The sequence below is a fragment of the Macrobrachium nipponense genome, chromosome 10 (genome assembly GCF_015104395.2).
Source record: "Macrobrachium nipponense isolate FS-2020 chromosome 10, ASM1510439v2, whole genome shotgun sequence".
In the NCBI taxonomy this organism is placed as follows: domain Eukaryota; kingdom Metazoa; phylum Arthropoda; class Malacostraca; order Decapoda; family Palaemonidae; genus Macrobrachium; species Macrobrachium nipponense.
In genome coordinates this window covers 26,758,385-26,773,420 of record NC_087204.1, presented here as the reverse complement: position 1 = coordinate 26,773,420, position 15,036 = coordinate 26,758,385, and the positions used below count along the sequence as shown (strand labels likewise).

Here is a 15,036-nt window from a genome sequence, read left to right as displayed (position 1 = left end):
TTACATTACTGTGGATTTGGTTCGCCATTTTAAGACTCAAGCTACTACGAATATTTTTATTAATAATAATAATAATAATAATAATAATAATAATAATAATAATAATAATAATAATAACAATAATAATAATAATAAAAAGAATAGCAGAGTTAAGCGAGTTAATTTTATATATTGTTTTTTCTATTTTTCTTACAATTCGCTTCTCAGGCTCAGCGATGTTTCTGAAGTAACTGGCCAATATTCATATTGGGAATTTCTAAAACTTATAAAAATGATGAAGGTGATCTTTTTCTTTTATTAGAACAGGATCTCGGGTCCAGGTCAAGCAGGGGTCGTCGTCAGTGCCGGCATTATTCCGTAGGCGCAGTTCAATTCCGGGCCGGGGTCGTCTTTGGTTTAAGGGCTGGTATTGGTGCTGGTATAGCTGGTATCAAGTGACGTTTCGACCTTCTCGCGGGTCATTTACCTAAAAGAGGGTATAATAATAATAATAATTTGAAATGCTTTGTTGGGTTCCACGCCCCACTGTATCGCAGTTACGACCTGCCATAGCTGACCTGATACCCGGCACGTAACTCTGCTTTGCCAGGGGATCAAACTCTAGCCTCACTGCTAGTGAGACGAGCATCATGACCACTGGATCACAAGGTCCCACATTGTTATTGTAACTTCCTGTCATATTACCTTTATCTAGATAAGTGCTTCATTATTCGTAACTAGTCTTGAGAAAGACGGAACCATATTAGAATTATTAGTAATTAGTATGCTACACCGAATATTAATACAGAAATGAATAATGTAATCAGACGCTAGTGATGCATATATAGGCTATTTGAACCTAGAACAAATTGTAAGTCAGGCGAGAGAGCACTTGTACATTGCGCACCAAGACTATACAGCAAAATAGCCCCCGAAGTGAAGATCATACAAGAAGAAAGCGAATCTACACAAGAACTGAAGCTTCTCCTATTCTGCAGGAGCTACGATACTGACGAGAAAACACTAAAATACAATTCTAAAATATAAGAAGCAATTTATTTTGAAAACGTACACGGGCCCGCCAGAGAGGGAAGCATCCCTGTAGAGGGCTGTACATAAAAACCGAACTAAGTGAAGCATTCAGTTTGAACACTATATATTCTTCTTCTAATTCCAGTCATCTGGAAACAGACCCTTCGCCCATTCAACTCTATTTTCAGGCGAAAATGTCACCTTCTCGTGGGGCCTGTTCTGATCAATGAAATCAGCAGACGATATTCTATCTAGTTCCCAGTCTTGAGACGGTCATTTCAATGAAGTGTCTGATACCAACTAAGACAAAAGACGCCCTTGACGATATATGTCTCCTTGTTTTAACCTAACAGCTGAAAATGAATGCAAGGGCCCATAAAAAAAGGGGAAAAAAGTGATATCCTGGCCGTTGTTTTAAACCTTTACGCTGCTAAATATCAAAACAAAACTGCAGGTATATATAAAGCTGATAAAGGGTGGAATAACGGACAGTGGGTATTATTATAAAGAATACTGAAACCCTCTCGCAACCACTAGAATAAGATGAATTCCTTCAGTAAGAGAGATATGTAGAGGAAAAGACTCGGAAAAGAGGATGATGAGTTGACCTTATCGTGCAAGAACAATTAATAAGACTCCACTGATATATTTCGTCCAGGTATTTCGCTTTTAAGACTCGTTTATTTTATATTTAAAATGCTGCTCTATCCAAAAATAAAAATAAGAACTGAAACCATGACAAATAATTTTTTTTTTTTTTTTTTTGTTTTGCAGAAATTTTCTGCCTCACATATTAACGACAGAACGGAAGAAACAAATTGAGAGAGAGAGAGAGAGAGAGAGAGAGAGAGAGAGAGAGAGAGAGAGAGAGAGAGAGCTTAGCTGGTTTGATGGGCGGTACAACAGACGCCTCAGAAGCACCAGGAACCTTTACTTCAGTTAAGCGGAACATTGGCCAAAATAATACCTATGAAAAAATGGGTCGGCGAGGGCATCTTGCGTTGAAAAGAAGAAAAATTCTATCTAGAAATACAGAAGAATAATTCTATCTAGAAATACAAATAAAGAAAGAAAACCTACAATATAAATAAAGCCCATATCAAACTAGATCGATGCAGACATACGACGCAGGAACAAAGAGTGATTATTACACGTTTACCAGCTCGAATCGTGTGATCTCTCCCAGACAATTTGCAGCAGTATTAACACGCAAATGTAGACGGCAGGGAGTCGCCGTTTCCTCTTATCTCTGTTAACCGATGAACTATTACCGCGCATATTCTTCCTATACTATATTTTCTACGGCTTTGCGCGTGAAATGGAACATTAAGATTTTTAGGCCACATGCCAATCGCTGGGCTGGGACCTATGAGGTCATTTCGTGCTGAAAGGGAGATCGAGAGCAAAATAGGTTTTAAATGGCGTTCCAACTGACCTTGAGGGACTGCTAGAATAATTTTTTAATAATGTAAATAACGATTCAAACTTTTCAATAATATATATATACATATATATATATAATATATATATATATATATATATATATATATATATATATAATATAGAGAGAGAGAGAGAGAGAGAGAGAGAGAGAGAGAGAGAGAGAAAAAATACTATATTTCAGAAACAGCAGTCTCTGAAATATAGTATTTACTCTCTATATTTTGCCCTTTGTATAGTCTCTTTTCATTAGATAGAATTCTGTTGTAACAGAATTATATATATATATATATATATATATATATATATATATATATATATACAAGCGAAAGGATTGGATCAAAAGTACTTCTGTATGAGTAATTTGAAACGCCTTAAAAGGGACATGATACACAAAACTCTAAATCATTTAGATATAAAAACTAACCATTAACAAACTTAACACAAAACACAAATCTAATAAGCGAAACGTGAAACTCAAGCCAACAAAAACTGCGCGATTACATCTCAAACGACTAAAAACATCCATCAGAGGAATGTTTGAATGTCTGATTAATGATCAACATCCGTCATTAACAACAACAACATTGTCCTCATCATTATTTCTCACATTCGTAAAGGCAACAACGCCTTTCTATACATCATCAAACAAAGCCTCCATAAAAAAAATAAAAAGTTACGTCACAGAGGGCCAGGAAATCGCTCCTGTGAGGGGTATTATAAAGGTGATTGTGAGTCGGGTATCCATTGTAACTTTTTTTAACGTTTTATTCTCTCTCTCTCTCTCTCTCTACCCATTGCAAAAGTTCTTATCACAAAGATTTTTATTTTTTCTGCCGCCTAAACGTACGCTCATGAAACAAACATATCTAAAGTTTACTTTCAACAAAGTTCTCTCTCTCTCTCTAAGTGGCACTCTTGGACTTCTATTTGCTACTTGCAAAATACTAGATAAGTCATCAATCGTAATATAAGAATATAAATTAACTTAACAATTCGGGCTGTCTATATTCACTTTTCGAAGTGTTTACTTTACTATTCTTTATTTTAAGAAACAATGTGCTTCTCTCTGTATAGGCTATAAACAATATGTATAATTGTATGTATGATATAGTGTATGTGCATATACATACGTATATGTCTGTATATATATATATATATATATATATATATATATATATATATATATACATTTGTTTAGACATACATATATATAAATATATACTTATATATACTTAAATAAAGACAAAATCCACGAAGGAAAGAGAAACGACGATGGAGTTCTGGAAAGTTCCTTTCGACTTCTTTGTCCTTTACTTAGCAACCTGCTATAGTAAAGGACAAGCAGTCGAAAGGCCTCGAATAACTCTACTACTTCTCTTTCCTTCGTGGATTTTGTCTTTGTATATATATTCATCACGTGCCATATTTTCGTAATTCAGTAATGGCATACATATACGTACATATAAATAGAGAATGGGGGACGATAGGAAGGTGAAAAGGGGAAGACGATAAAATGCGCACAATAAGTAGTGAATAAAAGATCAAAAATAAGTCTATAGACAAAGAAAGAATGACGCACAACCATCACAGTTTATAGGAAGAAAATGGCGTCCCACACTCACCGTACATAGACTAGAACTGACTGATCGAATCCCGGAAGACAAAATCAAGAAATAGGACACGAACGAGAAAACGTTCCAGTTATCACGCCCTTCGTCTGATACGTCCTGATCACTGCTTTTTATCGCGTTCTTAGCAATTATCGTCACGTATCGCCGGTGACATCAATCGAAAGATGATTACACCTCCGGCGATACATTACGGTACACATCCGTTTTGCAAGACTAATTATTCTAAGAGGACGAAACCTTTTTGTTTTGTATTTATTCAGCTCGATAAAAAAAAAATGTTACGCCACAGTGGGCCAGGAAATCTCTCCTGTGAGGGGTATTATAAAGGTGATTGTGAAGCGGGTATCCATTGTAACTTTTTTAATGTTTTATTTTCTCTCTCTCTCTCTCTCTCTCTCTCTCTCTCTCTCTCTCTCTCTCTCTCTCATTGCAAAAGTTCTTACCGCAAAGATTTCTACTTTTTCTGCACATGAAACAAACATATCTAAAGTTTACTTTCAACAAAGTTCTCTCTCTCTCTCTCTCTCTCTCTCCTTTTCGATAAGGAATAACTTCTAAGTGGCACTCTTGAACTTCTATTTGCAATTTGCAAATGGAAGTATTCGGAATATCTTCCAAATGAAGGTTAATTTAGAAGTCGTTTGTAAGGTACAGTTGTGATTCAAAAAAGACATTCTACAATAACCGATATTTTCTGAAAAGTCTGTCTGGAAACATAATTATTTTCAGTTTGTTTGTTTCGTATGGTGTTTTTACGTTGCATGGAACCAGTGGTTGTTCAGCAACGGGACCAACGGCTTTACGTAACTTCCGAACCACGTCGAGAGCGAACTTTTATCACCAAAAATACACATCTCTAACACCTCAGTGGAATGCCCGGCAATCGAACTCGTGGCCAGCGAGATGGTAGGGCAAGACCTTACCGATCACGCCACTGAGGCGCTATCATTATTTTCAGGAACTGGCAAGCGTCCGTTCTCAAGTTATCATCATGAAATAAGTACCTTCCTTTAACCTTGACTGCTTGCATTTACAAGGAAACAGTGAACTGATTCGCTTTTCCTAACTCGATGCAATCCGTTCTCACGATATTAAACTGAAATAAATTGTTTTTTCCCTAATCTGCTGAAGAATACATTTTAAGCCACAGCAGCCCGGTGTCAAATTCTCGAGATGTATACTAGTATTGCACAAGGCGACCACACCCCCACCCCCTTTTTAATTCCCCTAGGCTATGTTAAGTTATAGATCAAACAAGTTCCTCGTTGGACCAATGGCTTACGTGCTCGCCTACCAACTCGGTAGTCGCGAGTTCAGTACCTTGCTCTGCCAACGTGGACTCAGAAGAATTTATTTCTGGTGATTAGAAATTCACTTCTCGACATAATGTGGTTCGGATCCCACAATAAGCTGTAGGTACCTGTTGCTAGGTAACCAATGGGTTCCTAGCCACGTAAAATTATCTAATTCTTCTGGCCAGCCCTAGAAGAGCTGTTAATCACCTCAGTGGTCTGGTTAAACTAAGATATACATTATCTTTGTAGATCAGATTCTTAGAGAGTAATTTAGGTCTGGGAAAGACAATGAGATTATTTTCAAGAAGATTCTATGGTTAAATATCAAGATATGGCGTCTCGTTCTTTTCAAGGACAGTTCTGGAATATGCAGCAAAATTATATACATCACTCAACAGATTACACACGAAAAAACTATTCGTTGAAGGCCATGACGACAGAAAATCCACAGAGAGAGAGAGAGAGAGAGAGAGAGAGAGAGAGAGAGAGAAGAGAGAGAGATTGACGAGAAGACGAATGAATTGTCGTGTGGTTTTTCTACTCTCGTTTTCTTCTGTCACGTCTCTAATGGTCTAATTAACTTCGGGTGTGGTTGGGGTGGAGGGGCTGTTGGGGGGAGGGTGGGGGGAGTGGCCAAGAAAGAAGAATGGAGGAGAGAGATGGAAGAGGAGGAAGGAGGAGGGAGAAAGAAGAGCAAAGGGAAGAAATTGACGAAGGAAGAAAGGAATAGGAATAAAGAAAACGGTAATAAAAGTTGAGAGAAGAGAAAATGGAAGAAATTAATGAAGAAAGGAACAGGAATAAAGAAAACCGTAAAAAAAAGGTTAAAAGAAGAGGAAAGGCAAGAAATTAATGAAGAAAGAAAGGAACAGGAATAAAGAAAACGGTAATAAAAGTTGAAAGAGAAAAGGGAGGACAGGAAGAGAGGAATAGGAATAAAGAAAACGGTAAAAAAAGGTTAAAAGAGGAGGAAAGGCAAGAAATTAATGAAGAAAGAAAGGAATAGGAATAAAGAAAACGGTAATAAAAGTTGAAAGAGAAAGGGGAAGACAGGAAGAGATGAATAGGAATAAAGAAAAACGGTAATAAAAGTTGAGAGAAGAGGAAAGGCAAGAAATTAATGAGGAAAGAAAGGAATAGGAATAAAGAAAACGGTAATAGAAGTTGAGAGAAGAGAAAATGGAAGAAATTAATGAAGAAAGAAAGGAATAGGAATAAAGAAAACGGAAATGAATATTAAAAAAGAAAAGGGAAGAAATTATTAAACGACGAAAGGAATAGGAATAAAGAAAACGGTAATAAAAGTTGAAAGAGAAAAGGAAGACAGGAAGAAAGGCATAAGATTTAAGAAAACGGTAATAAAAGCTGAAAGAGAAAAGGGAAGACAGGAAGAGAGGAATAGGAATAAAGAAAACGGTAAAAAAAAGGTTAAAAGAGAGGAAAGGCAAGAAATTAATGAGGAAAAGAAAAGGGATAGGAATGAAGAAAACGGTAATAAAAGCTAAAAGAGAAAAGGGAAGACAGGGAGAAAGGAATAGAAATAAAGAAAACTGTAATAAAATTGAAAGTGAAAAGGGAAGACAGGGAGAAAGGAATAGAAATAAAGAAAACTGTAATAAAACCTAAAAGAGAAAAGGGAAGACGGGAAGAGAGGAATAAGAAGAAAGAAAACGGTAACAAAATGTTCCCGAAAGAGAGGCTGAATTTCCTCATGACTGATCCCAAAAGGTTACCAGATCACGAATCACCTGCTTGCGAAACAAGCAGACCTCTGGGAACAGAGCAGAATGGAATAAACGGAGAGAAGCGAGAGTTTGCGTCCGCAAATCTCAAAAAACAGCTTAAAATAACCGTTGTTGTAAGTTATATCAACTATCTTTATTTCTATACCGTTCTTAATTAATTTCCTCTTTTTTTCTCGTCTTTAACATTTATTACTGTTTTCTTTATTCCTATTAATTCTTTCCATTTTCTCTTCTTTCAGCATTTATTACTGTTTCTTTATTCCTATTCATTCCTTCCATTTTCTCTTCTTTCAACATTTATTACTGTTTTCTTCATTCCTATTCCTTTCTTCCTTCATTCGTTTCTTCCCTTTGTTCTTCTCTCAACATTTATTACCGTTTTCTTTATTCCTGTTCCTTTCTTCCTTCATTAACTTCTTCCTTTTTCTCTTCTTTCAACATTTATTAGTTTTCTTTATTCATGTTCCTTCCTTCCTTCATTAATTTCTTCCCCTTTCTCTTCTCTCAACATTTATTACTGTTTCTTTTTTTTTCATTCCTATTCCTTTCTTCCTTCATTTTTCGTATAAAATACTCATTTCGCGCGCGAAAATGCAACGTGATCATTTTAATGAGTGCATTTAAAGTGTTTTTGGAAATGAAATTTTTTTATTATGACTGGTTTTGTATTTTTTTCCCTTAAAAATACGCATGTAATTAAGTTTTACAAAGACGCTCGCCTACAGTTCAAATAACTAATATTTTCTTTGACAGATTTGATTCTTACATAGCTCAAAACAAGCTTAAGTAAAATAAGCAAGTTGGCTCAAAATGGCCTATTTGACACTACAGAACATGTCAATGACATCCTGATAATACAAAATAATTGTTTAAGATAAATGAAGGAGTTGACATGAACAAAGCATATAAACAACACAAAATAATTCACAATAATTCGGGAGATTTACTTAGATACTCTGTAAGTAAACAGATATTTTCATCCATGAAAAAAGTACGTGAGAAGCATAATCCCGCAAATATACGCCCATTTTCTTTTTTTTACGAAAACATTAAATACATTCAATGAAAATGTTGGTATTTGAAAATTTGCTAACGTACTTGTAAAATAATATACTTGTGTATCTTTAAGGAAAAATACGAAATTAGTGACAATAATATTTAATTTTAAAAATTCGTTTGAAAAATCGCTTCATATGTACCCAACTAAATACTAACTAAATGTGACTATCATTTCGGATTTTCTCGCGTCCCCACCCCCCCCCCCAATAAAAAAAAAAGGTACCGGTAACAAAAAAAAACAATAAATGATTAACAATTATTCTTTACGCATTATTAAACATGAATTAATATCAATTTAAAATACGAAGAAATTTAAAATTTTCATACAAACTTATTTGCCAACTGGACATATGTTGAAGAGCATTTACCTATCCGAGAATAGAATGTCAACACGTGAAAAAAAGCGAACGAAATCATCAATGGAAATAACGCATTGATTCGAATTGAATGTAAACAATAGTACTAAAACTCAAATAATGTAAAAAATATAATAATAACGCTAATCCCGATTAATAAAAAATAACAGCGATTTCCTAATTTTGGTAGTTTACGAGACACGACCACACCTCCCTTGTTTACTTATTTTGTCCAAACAATCATATATATATATATATATATAATATATATATATATATATATATATATATAAATGGGAAAGACCCTTGTTATGTTCTCTCACGTGAAACATGCTGTTGAATAACAAATTCTCCATTGATTTATCTGGTCATTCTGAAAGCAATATTTAAAAAGCATTCTACGTCAATGTACTATTTATTTACTAATATCATTCTTATTAATTCAGTTTCTTAAACTGTTGCCTAGAACAACATGATTCCTGGGGTACTTACGGTGACAAGTTATTCACTTAATCCAATATTACGCTGAAGGAAGATCAGCAGCCACTAATATATCCACAAAAAAGCAAGAAACGTTAGAACACCAATTCCTTTCCTTTAATTAGAATTCTCGTTTCTATTAACAGCACACCCTTTGGTATTGGCCTCTTTCAAAATCTGTTTAATTAACGATTGACGACACTTTCGAGTAAGCGAGCACACTGGCCTTCTCTCTCACTCAACTCTTCAGCCAAGAGAGAGCTGCGACACATCACCTCCGCTCACTACCGGCACCAAAGACAGTCTGACTGTCTGAGCCTGCAAGAGACGGGGAGCTGAAATTCCACGGACGAAAGAGCGAACGGGGCATTGAGTGTAGCTATACGGGTCGGGTAGGCGGGAGTTGTTGAGCTTCGACATCATTGCTGGCAGTTGCGACTTGCGAGTGTCGAACCATATTGGACGCATCTTCACCTCTCTCTCTCTCTCTCTCTCTCTCTCTCTCTCTCTCTATCATCGTCGTTTTAAACCTTCATTGTAATTTATACTTCGAAGGAAAATCCACGGGGGGCGCAATCCATTATAATAAGATCCTGCGAAGTTCCATGAATACTAAGTTGGCCGAACGACAAACACCACCGCTGCTGATTTCACGCAATGTTTACTTCTGTTTGATGGTGTTCGGATCGGGTTGTGAATAATGATAGCTATTAGTTTCTCCGTTTAATATGTAACGATGCGAAACCCCCAAAATTTTGTGACGCAATCAAAATGGCTATTGTTAAATGCTTTGACAAGAGAGATAAGAAAAACAATTCATACCATATGTTTAACGAAGGATGCGACTGAAATATTTTTCACCAACTGTTTGACGAAAGACGTAACTAAGTTGTTTGTTGAAAGACATGGAATTTATACAATATGTACACCTGCCTTTCCGGAGTTGGTGAACAGTTATCAGATATTATATATATATATATATATATATATATATATATATATATATATATATATATATATATATATATATATATATATATAGGTCTATAACCACCAAGATATCCATCACAAGAAAGTATTCAGCATAGCCTCAAGAACTTCCTTCGTTAGGCAAGCGATCTGTCAAAGTCTGTAATAACGAGGTCCTCTAATAACAAAATCACTAGCTTTACCAACCTCTTTCACCGACGAGATAATCCGTCAAAGTCTTGTAAATCGCTCACGCGAAAGGGCGATTCTCGCATAGCAACTAATTAGGCGTAGAAATGACGAAGATAGAAATAACAGCAAAAAAAAACGATCTCAAGTCGACCTTCCGCTCGTGTGATCTGACCGAGGGGGATATTTAAGGTCGAGCATCGCCTGTATGTAAATGACTGGCTATCCTTTGGTCACACGAGGTCACGGGAGTCGTAACCAGTTGACCATATGGAGCCGTCGAGGTAACACTCGCTGAATAGGCGTATCCTTATAAGGACGTCGAAGGATTACAGAAATGAGCAGGGGAATGGTGTAATGATTGGCTCAAGCGGTAGCGCCATCTCATAAACTAACGCCATATTAGAAGAGACACAATCCTATAGAGCCTTTACGTTTTTGAAGCATTCTTACTTACGCAAAGAACAGACGCGTCATTGTACAAAATGGCAATAGTGCACGATGAAGACGTTCAAAAAAAAACAAGCCTCATTTCTACAGCTGCATCTCCGAACTCCGGAATTTTAAAGTTCCCTCTGTATTCCCTAGTTCAAGAACTTTTTTCCAGTATAGAACTCCTTGTCCTAAATATTCCCTGTTCACAGAGATGCAGGATCATTATCTTTCGCAACAGATCTGTCTGTAGCTATCTTGATTATAAGTCTTTGAACGTCCTGTTTTTCTATAAAACGAAATCTACAGACATGTTTCACGTTATTTCGGATGAAAGAGACACTGTTTTAACCAGTACTTTCTACTTCTACCCATGCAAATACATAATGTTTGTGTGTATATATATATATATATATATATTATATAAAAAAAAAATATATATATATATATATATATTATATATATATATATATATATATTAATATAATATATATATATATTATATATATTATATATACTATTTATAATATAATATTATTATATATATATTGATTTTATATCTATAATAACACACACACACACACACACACACACATATATATATATATATATATATAAATCAATGTCACAAAACAGAGAGAGAGAAAGACTACATGTAACAAAAACACGTTACATAAACGTGCGTGTCTGCAGGTGAGTAAAAGAGTAAGATGCCCACCTTACCATTAAGGCACTCGGGCAGGTGACCCGTTATCACCAAACTGTAATTCCAGGTTGCGTACAAATTGCTGATCACTTATGGTATAAGCAATAGTTGCAGTCACTTGCTTGCTAACGAGTGTTTACTCCCTGGGATGAGACAGGATGCAAAGTCTTATGACATTGGTTTTTTTTTTTTTTTGTGGGGGGTGGGAATTCCTCAAAGACAGAAGTGGCAATAACTTTTTACATTGATTATATTATGGACACTCCTACTATATATATGTATATATATATATATAATATATATATATATAGTATAATAAATATATACTATTTATATACATGCATATAAATAGTGTATATTTAACATACTATATATATATATATATATATATATATATATATATATATATATGTGTGTGGTGTGTGTGTGTGTGTGTATCTATATATATATATAAATATATAAATATATCCATATGTATTACACACATACATATGCATGTATAATATACTGTAATCACACACACACACACACACACACACATATATATATATTATCATATATAATATATATATATACACATATATACATACATATATATTACTTCATTTCTACGGACTGAATTCAGCCTGCTGAAATTCCCTGGATTTTAAGCTGGAATATGAAAATCTGCCCCCTGGAAGGCTTCCTGCTGATCACGTGACAAGTATATAATATACTAGTTACATTACACAAGCACATCAAATTCACGTGAAGGACAACGGCAAGCAATAAGATAACCGGGTCGTGTTTATGAATTATTCCAACAATAACAAAAACACCAACAATTAAAACAGCAACATTAATTACCATTGCTTAATACAGAATTAAATCCACAAATAGAAATGATTTCAAATGGAGAAATACGATAGGAACAAAAATCCAAACTTCTGTCTAAGAACTATAATTACAACAACAGCGAAATTATCATTTTAATACATTAATATCAATAATAATTGAATCTGGGATTAATCTTGAAAATATAACCAGTTTTCTCCAGGCTTTTAACAATAAGATATCTCTTTCGTAAAGAAAAGGCCGACGACAGACAACTCAAAACATAATTCCTACGGGAATTTCAGGTTAGCCAATCTTGTAGCCTCCGCTACATGATCGCGTAGTCAGCCTCAAATTTCTACCCATTTTTTTTAATAACTTTCTAAGATTGGATCATGTCAAGATTAGGACACCCACTATTTTTCAAGACAATATTATACCACTTTGATTTCTATGTATGTATGTATATATATATATATATATATATATATATATATATATATATATATACATATACATATATATGCATGGGGATGCGGAAGGACATGGCACATTACATTGGATTCTTTATTGCTAGCGACGTTTCGAGACAAAGTCCCATCTTCAGGCTAAAGGCAATAAATAATTGTTACATTAATACAAAACAATTAAGCAAGTTAACATAAAATTATTATCAATTAAAGTATTTCTAAGTAAAATTACGAATCAAAAAATCGCAAAGAAAGAGCATTAGCTCATCCAATGATTTATACATATATATATATATATATATATATCTATATATATATATATATATATATATATATACTATAAATCAAAGGAGTATAACATTGCCCTTGAAATATAGTGGGTTTCCTAATCCTGACATGATCCCTAAGGTTTTTGTCAAAAATATATTCTTTTGTTTGTTTCTTCCACTGCTACATTTCCTGTTATAACTAGTTCGCTATTATTCATAAGACTCGCAAATTATTATACTGATACTGTCTACATTACTCTTATTTCTCTCTGGACTGTGGCGCTGGATGAACTCGGCAATGCGAAGACAGAACTACTGACATAGTAGAAAAGGCGTGATCCAACCTCCAGCTTACTAGGGACGAGTGCCAGATTTTCCCCTCACGCATAAGTTGTAAACATTATATTCCTAACTTAACGTAAATCCAAACGTAGGAAAACCTACGGTCAAATGAACCCTTGTTTCATCAACGAGAATAGAAATAAATTAACTACATTTTATTTGAAATAATTTTTCTGGACTGTTTAAGATGCATATTATTTATCTATTTTTACATTTTCATTCTAATAAGTAAATCATATCCTATCTTAAAATTCCTGTATCTTTAATTCAACGCAAAAACACCTTTTCCACATCTTTTTAGGCTCTTCTTTCCTACCCCCCAAACAAGAAGAACAAGAACATAGTAGTTTGGTCCCCGAAGACGAACCTCACTTTTTTATCGGCCTCCAACGGTATTTAAATCAAAAATAAAAATAATAATAATAATAATAATAATAATAATAATAATAATAATAATAATAATAATAATAATAATTAATTAATAATAAAATAATAATAAAAATTTAAAAACCTCATAGTAGCACCAGTCTTCAAATGGAGAAACAAATCGACAGTTATTTAAATGTACATATCTTTAAATTTCAAACTTTAAGGATACCTTTCGAGAATCTGTTCGGTTCCCCTTATCAAGAGCTATCCCTAAAGTTTTAAATTTGAATATATGTACATTTACAAAACTGTGGATTTGTTTCTCCAATCATAATAATAATAATAATAATAATAATAATAATATAATAATAATAATATCTCCAGATAGGAATATTATCACTGTTCTCACGTAGACAATGCCCACCCGACCGTCGAGGCCCGCCCGTCCCCATGACACCTGGTGGGCCTGGCACGTCCCGGGACACCAGGGGGGACTGGTCCGCCCGTCCCGGGACACCAGGCGGGCCTTGCCCGCCCGTCCCGGAAAACCGAGGCCCGCCTGTCCCGGGACACCAAGCAGGCCATCGCCCACCCGTCCCGGGACACCTGGCGGACCACGCCCGCCTGTCCAGGGACACCTGGCAAGCCACGCCAGCCCATCCCTGGACACCTGGCGGGCCTCGCCCGCCCGTCCCGGGACACCTGGAGGGCCTAGCCCCGCCCGTCCCGGGACAAACCTTGAGGGAGGGCTACCCCCCCCCCCCGCCCAATCCCGGGACACCTGGAGGGCCTCACCTGCCACGTCCCGGGGACACCTCGGGCGGGCCTTGCCCCGCCCGTCCCGGGGACACTCCTGACGGGCCACGCCTCCCCATCCGGGACACCTGGCGGGCATCGCCCGCCAGTCCTGGGACACCTGGCAGGCCTTGCCCGCCCGTCCCGGACACTGGCGGGCCTCGCCTCCGCCCGTCCCGGGACACCTGGCGGGCCACGCCTGCCAGCCCGCCCGCCCCAGGACACCTGGCTGGCCTCGCCCGCCAGGTGTCCCGGGACGGGCGGGCGACGCCCACCAGGTGTCCCAGGACGGGCGGGCAAGGCCCGCCAGGTGTCCCGGGACAGGCAGGCGTGGCCCGCCAGGTGTCCTGGGATGAGCAGGCAAGGCCCGCCAAGTGTCCCGGGACGGGCGGGCGACGCCCGCCAGGTGCCCCAGGACGGGCGGGCAAGGCCTGCCAGGTGCCCCAGGACGGGCGGGCATGGCCCGCCAGGTGTCCCGGGATGGGGAGGCGTGGCCCGTCAGGTGTCCCGGGACGGGCGGGTAAGGCCCGCCAGGTGTCCCGGGACGGGCGGGCGTGGCCCGCCAGATGTTCCGGGACAGGCGGGCATGGCCTGCCAGGTGTCCAGGGACAGGCGGGCGAGCCACGCCAGGTGTCCCAGGACGAGCGGGCGGGCCCGCCAGG

General features: G+C 37.2%; 1 protein-coding gene across 1 annotated transcript in view; it reads right to left on the bottom strand.

Moving 5' to 3' along the window:
• LOC135223507 (uncharacterized) overlaps window positions 1-9,331 on the bottom strand; it is a 590,163-nt gene extending 580,832 nt beyond the window's left edge. The window contains 1 exon segment of the mRNA XM_064261950.1: window positions 9,033-9,331. The gene's annotated coding sequence lies outside the window, so the exon portion shown is untranslated.
• Window positions 9,332-15,036: the final 5,705 nt, after the last annotated feature.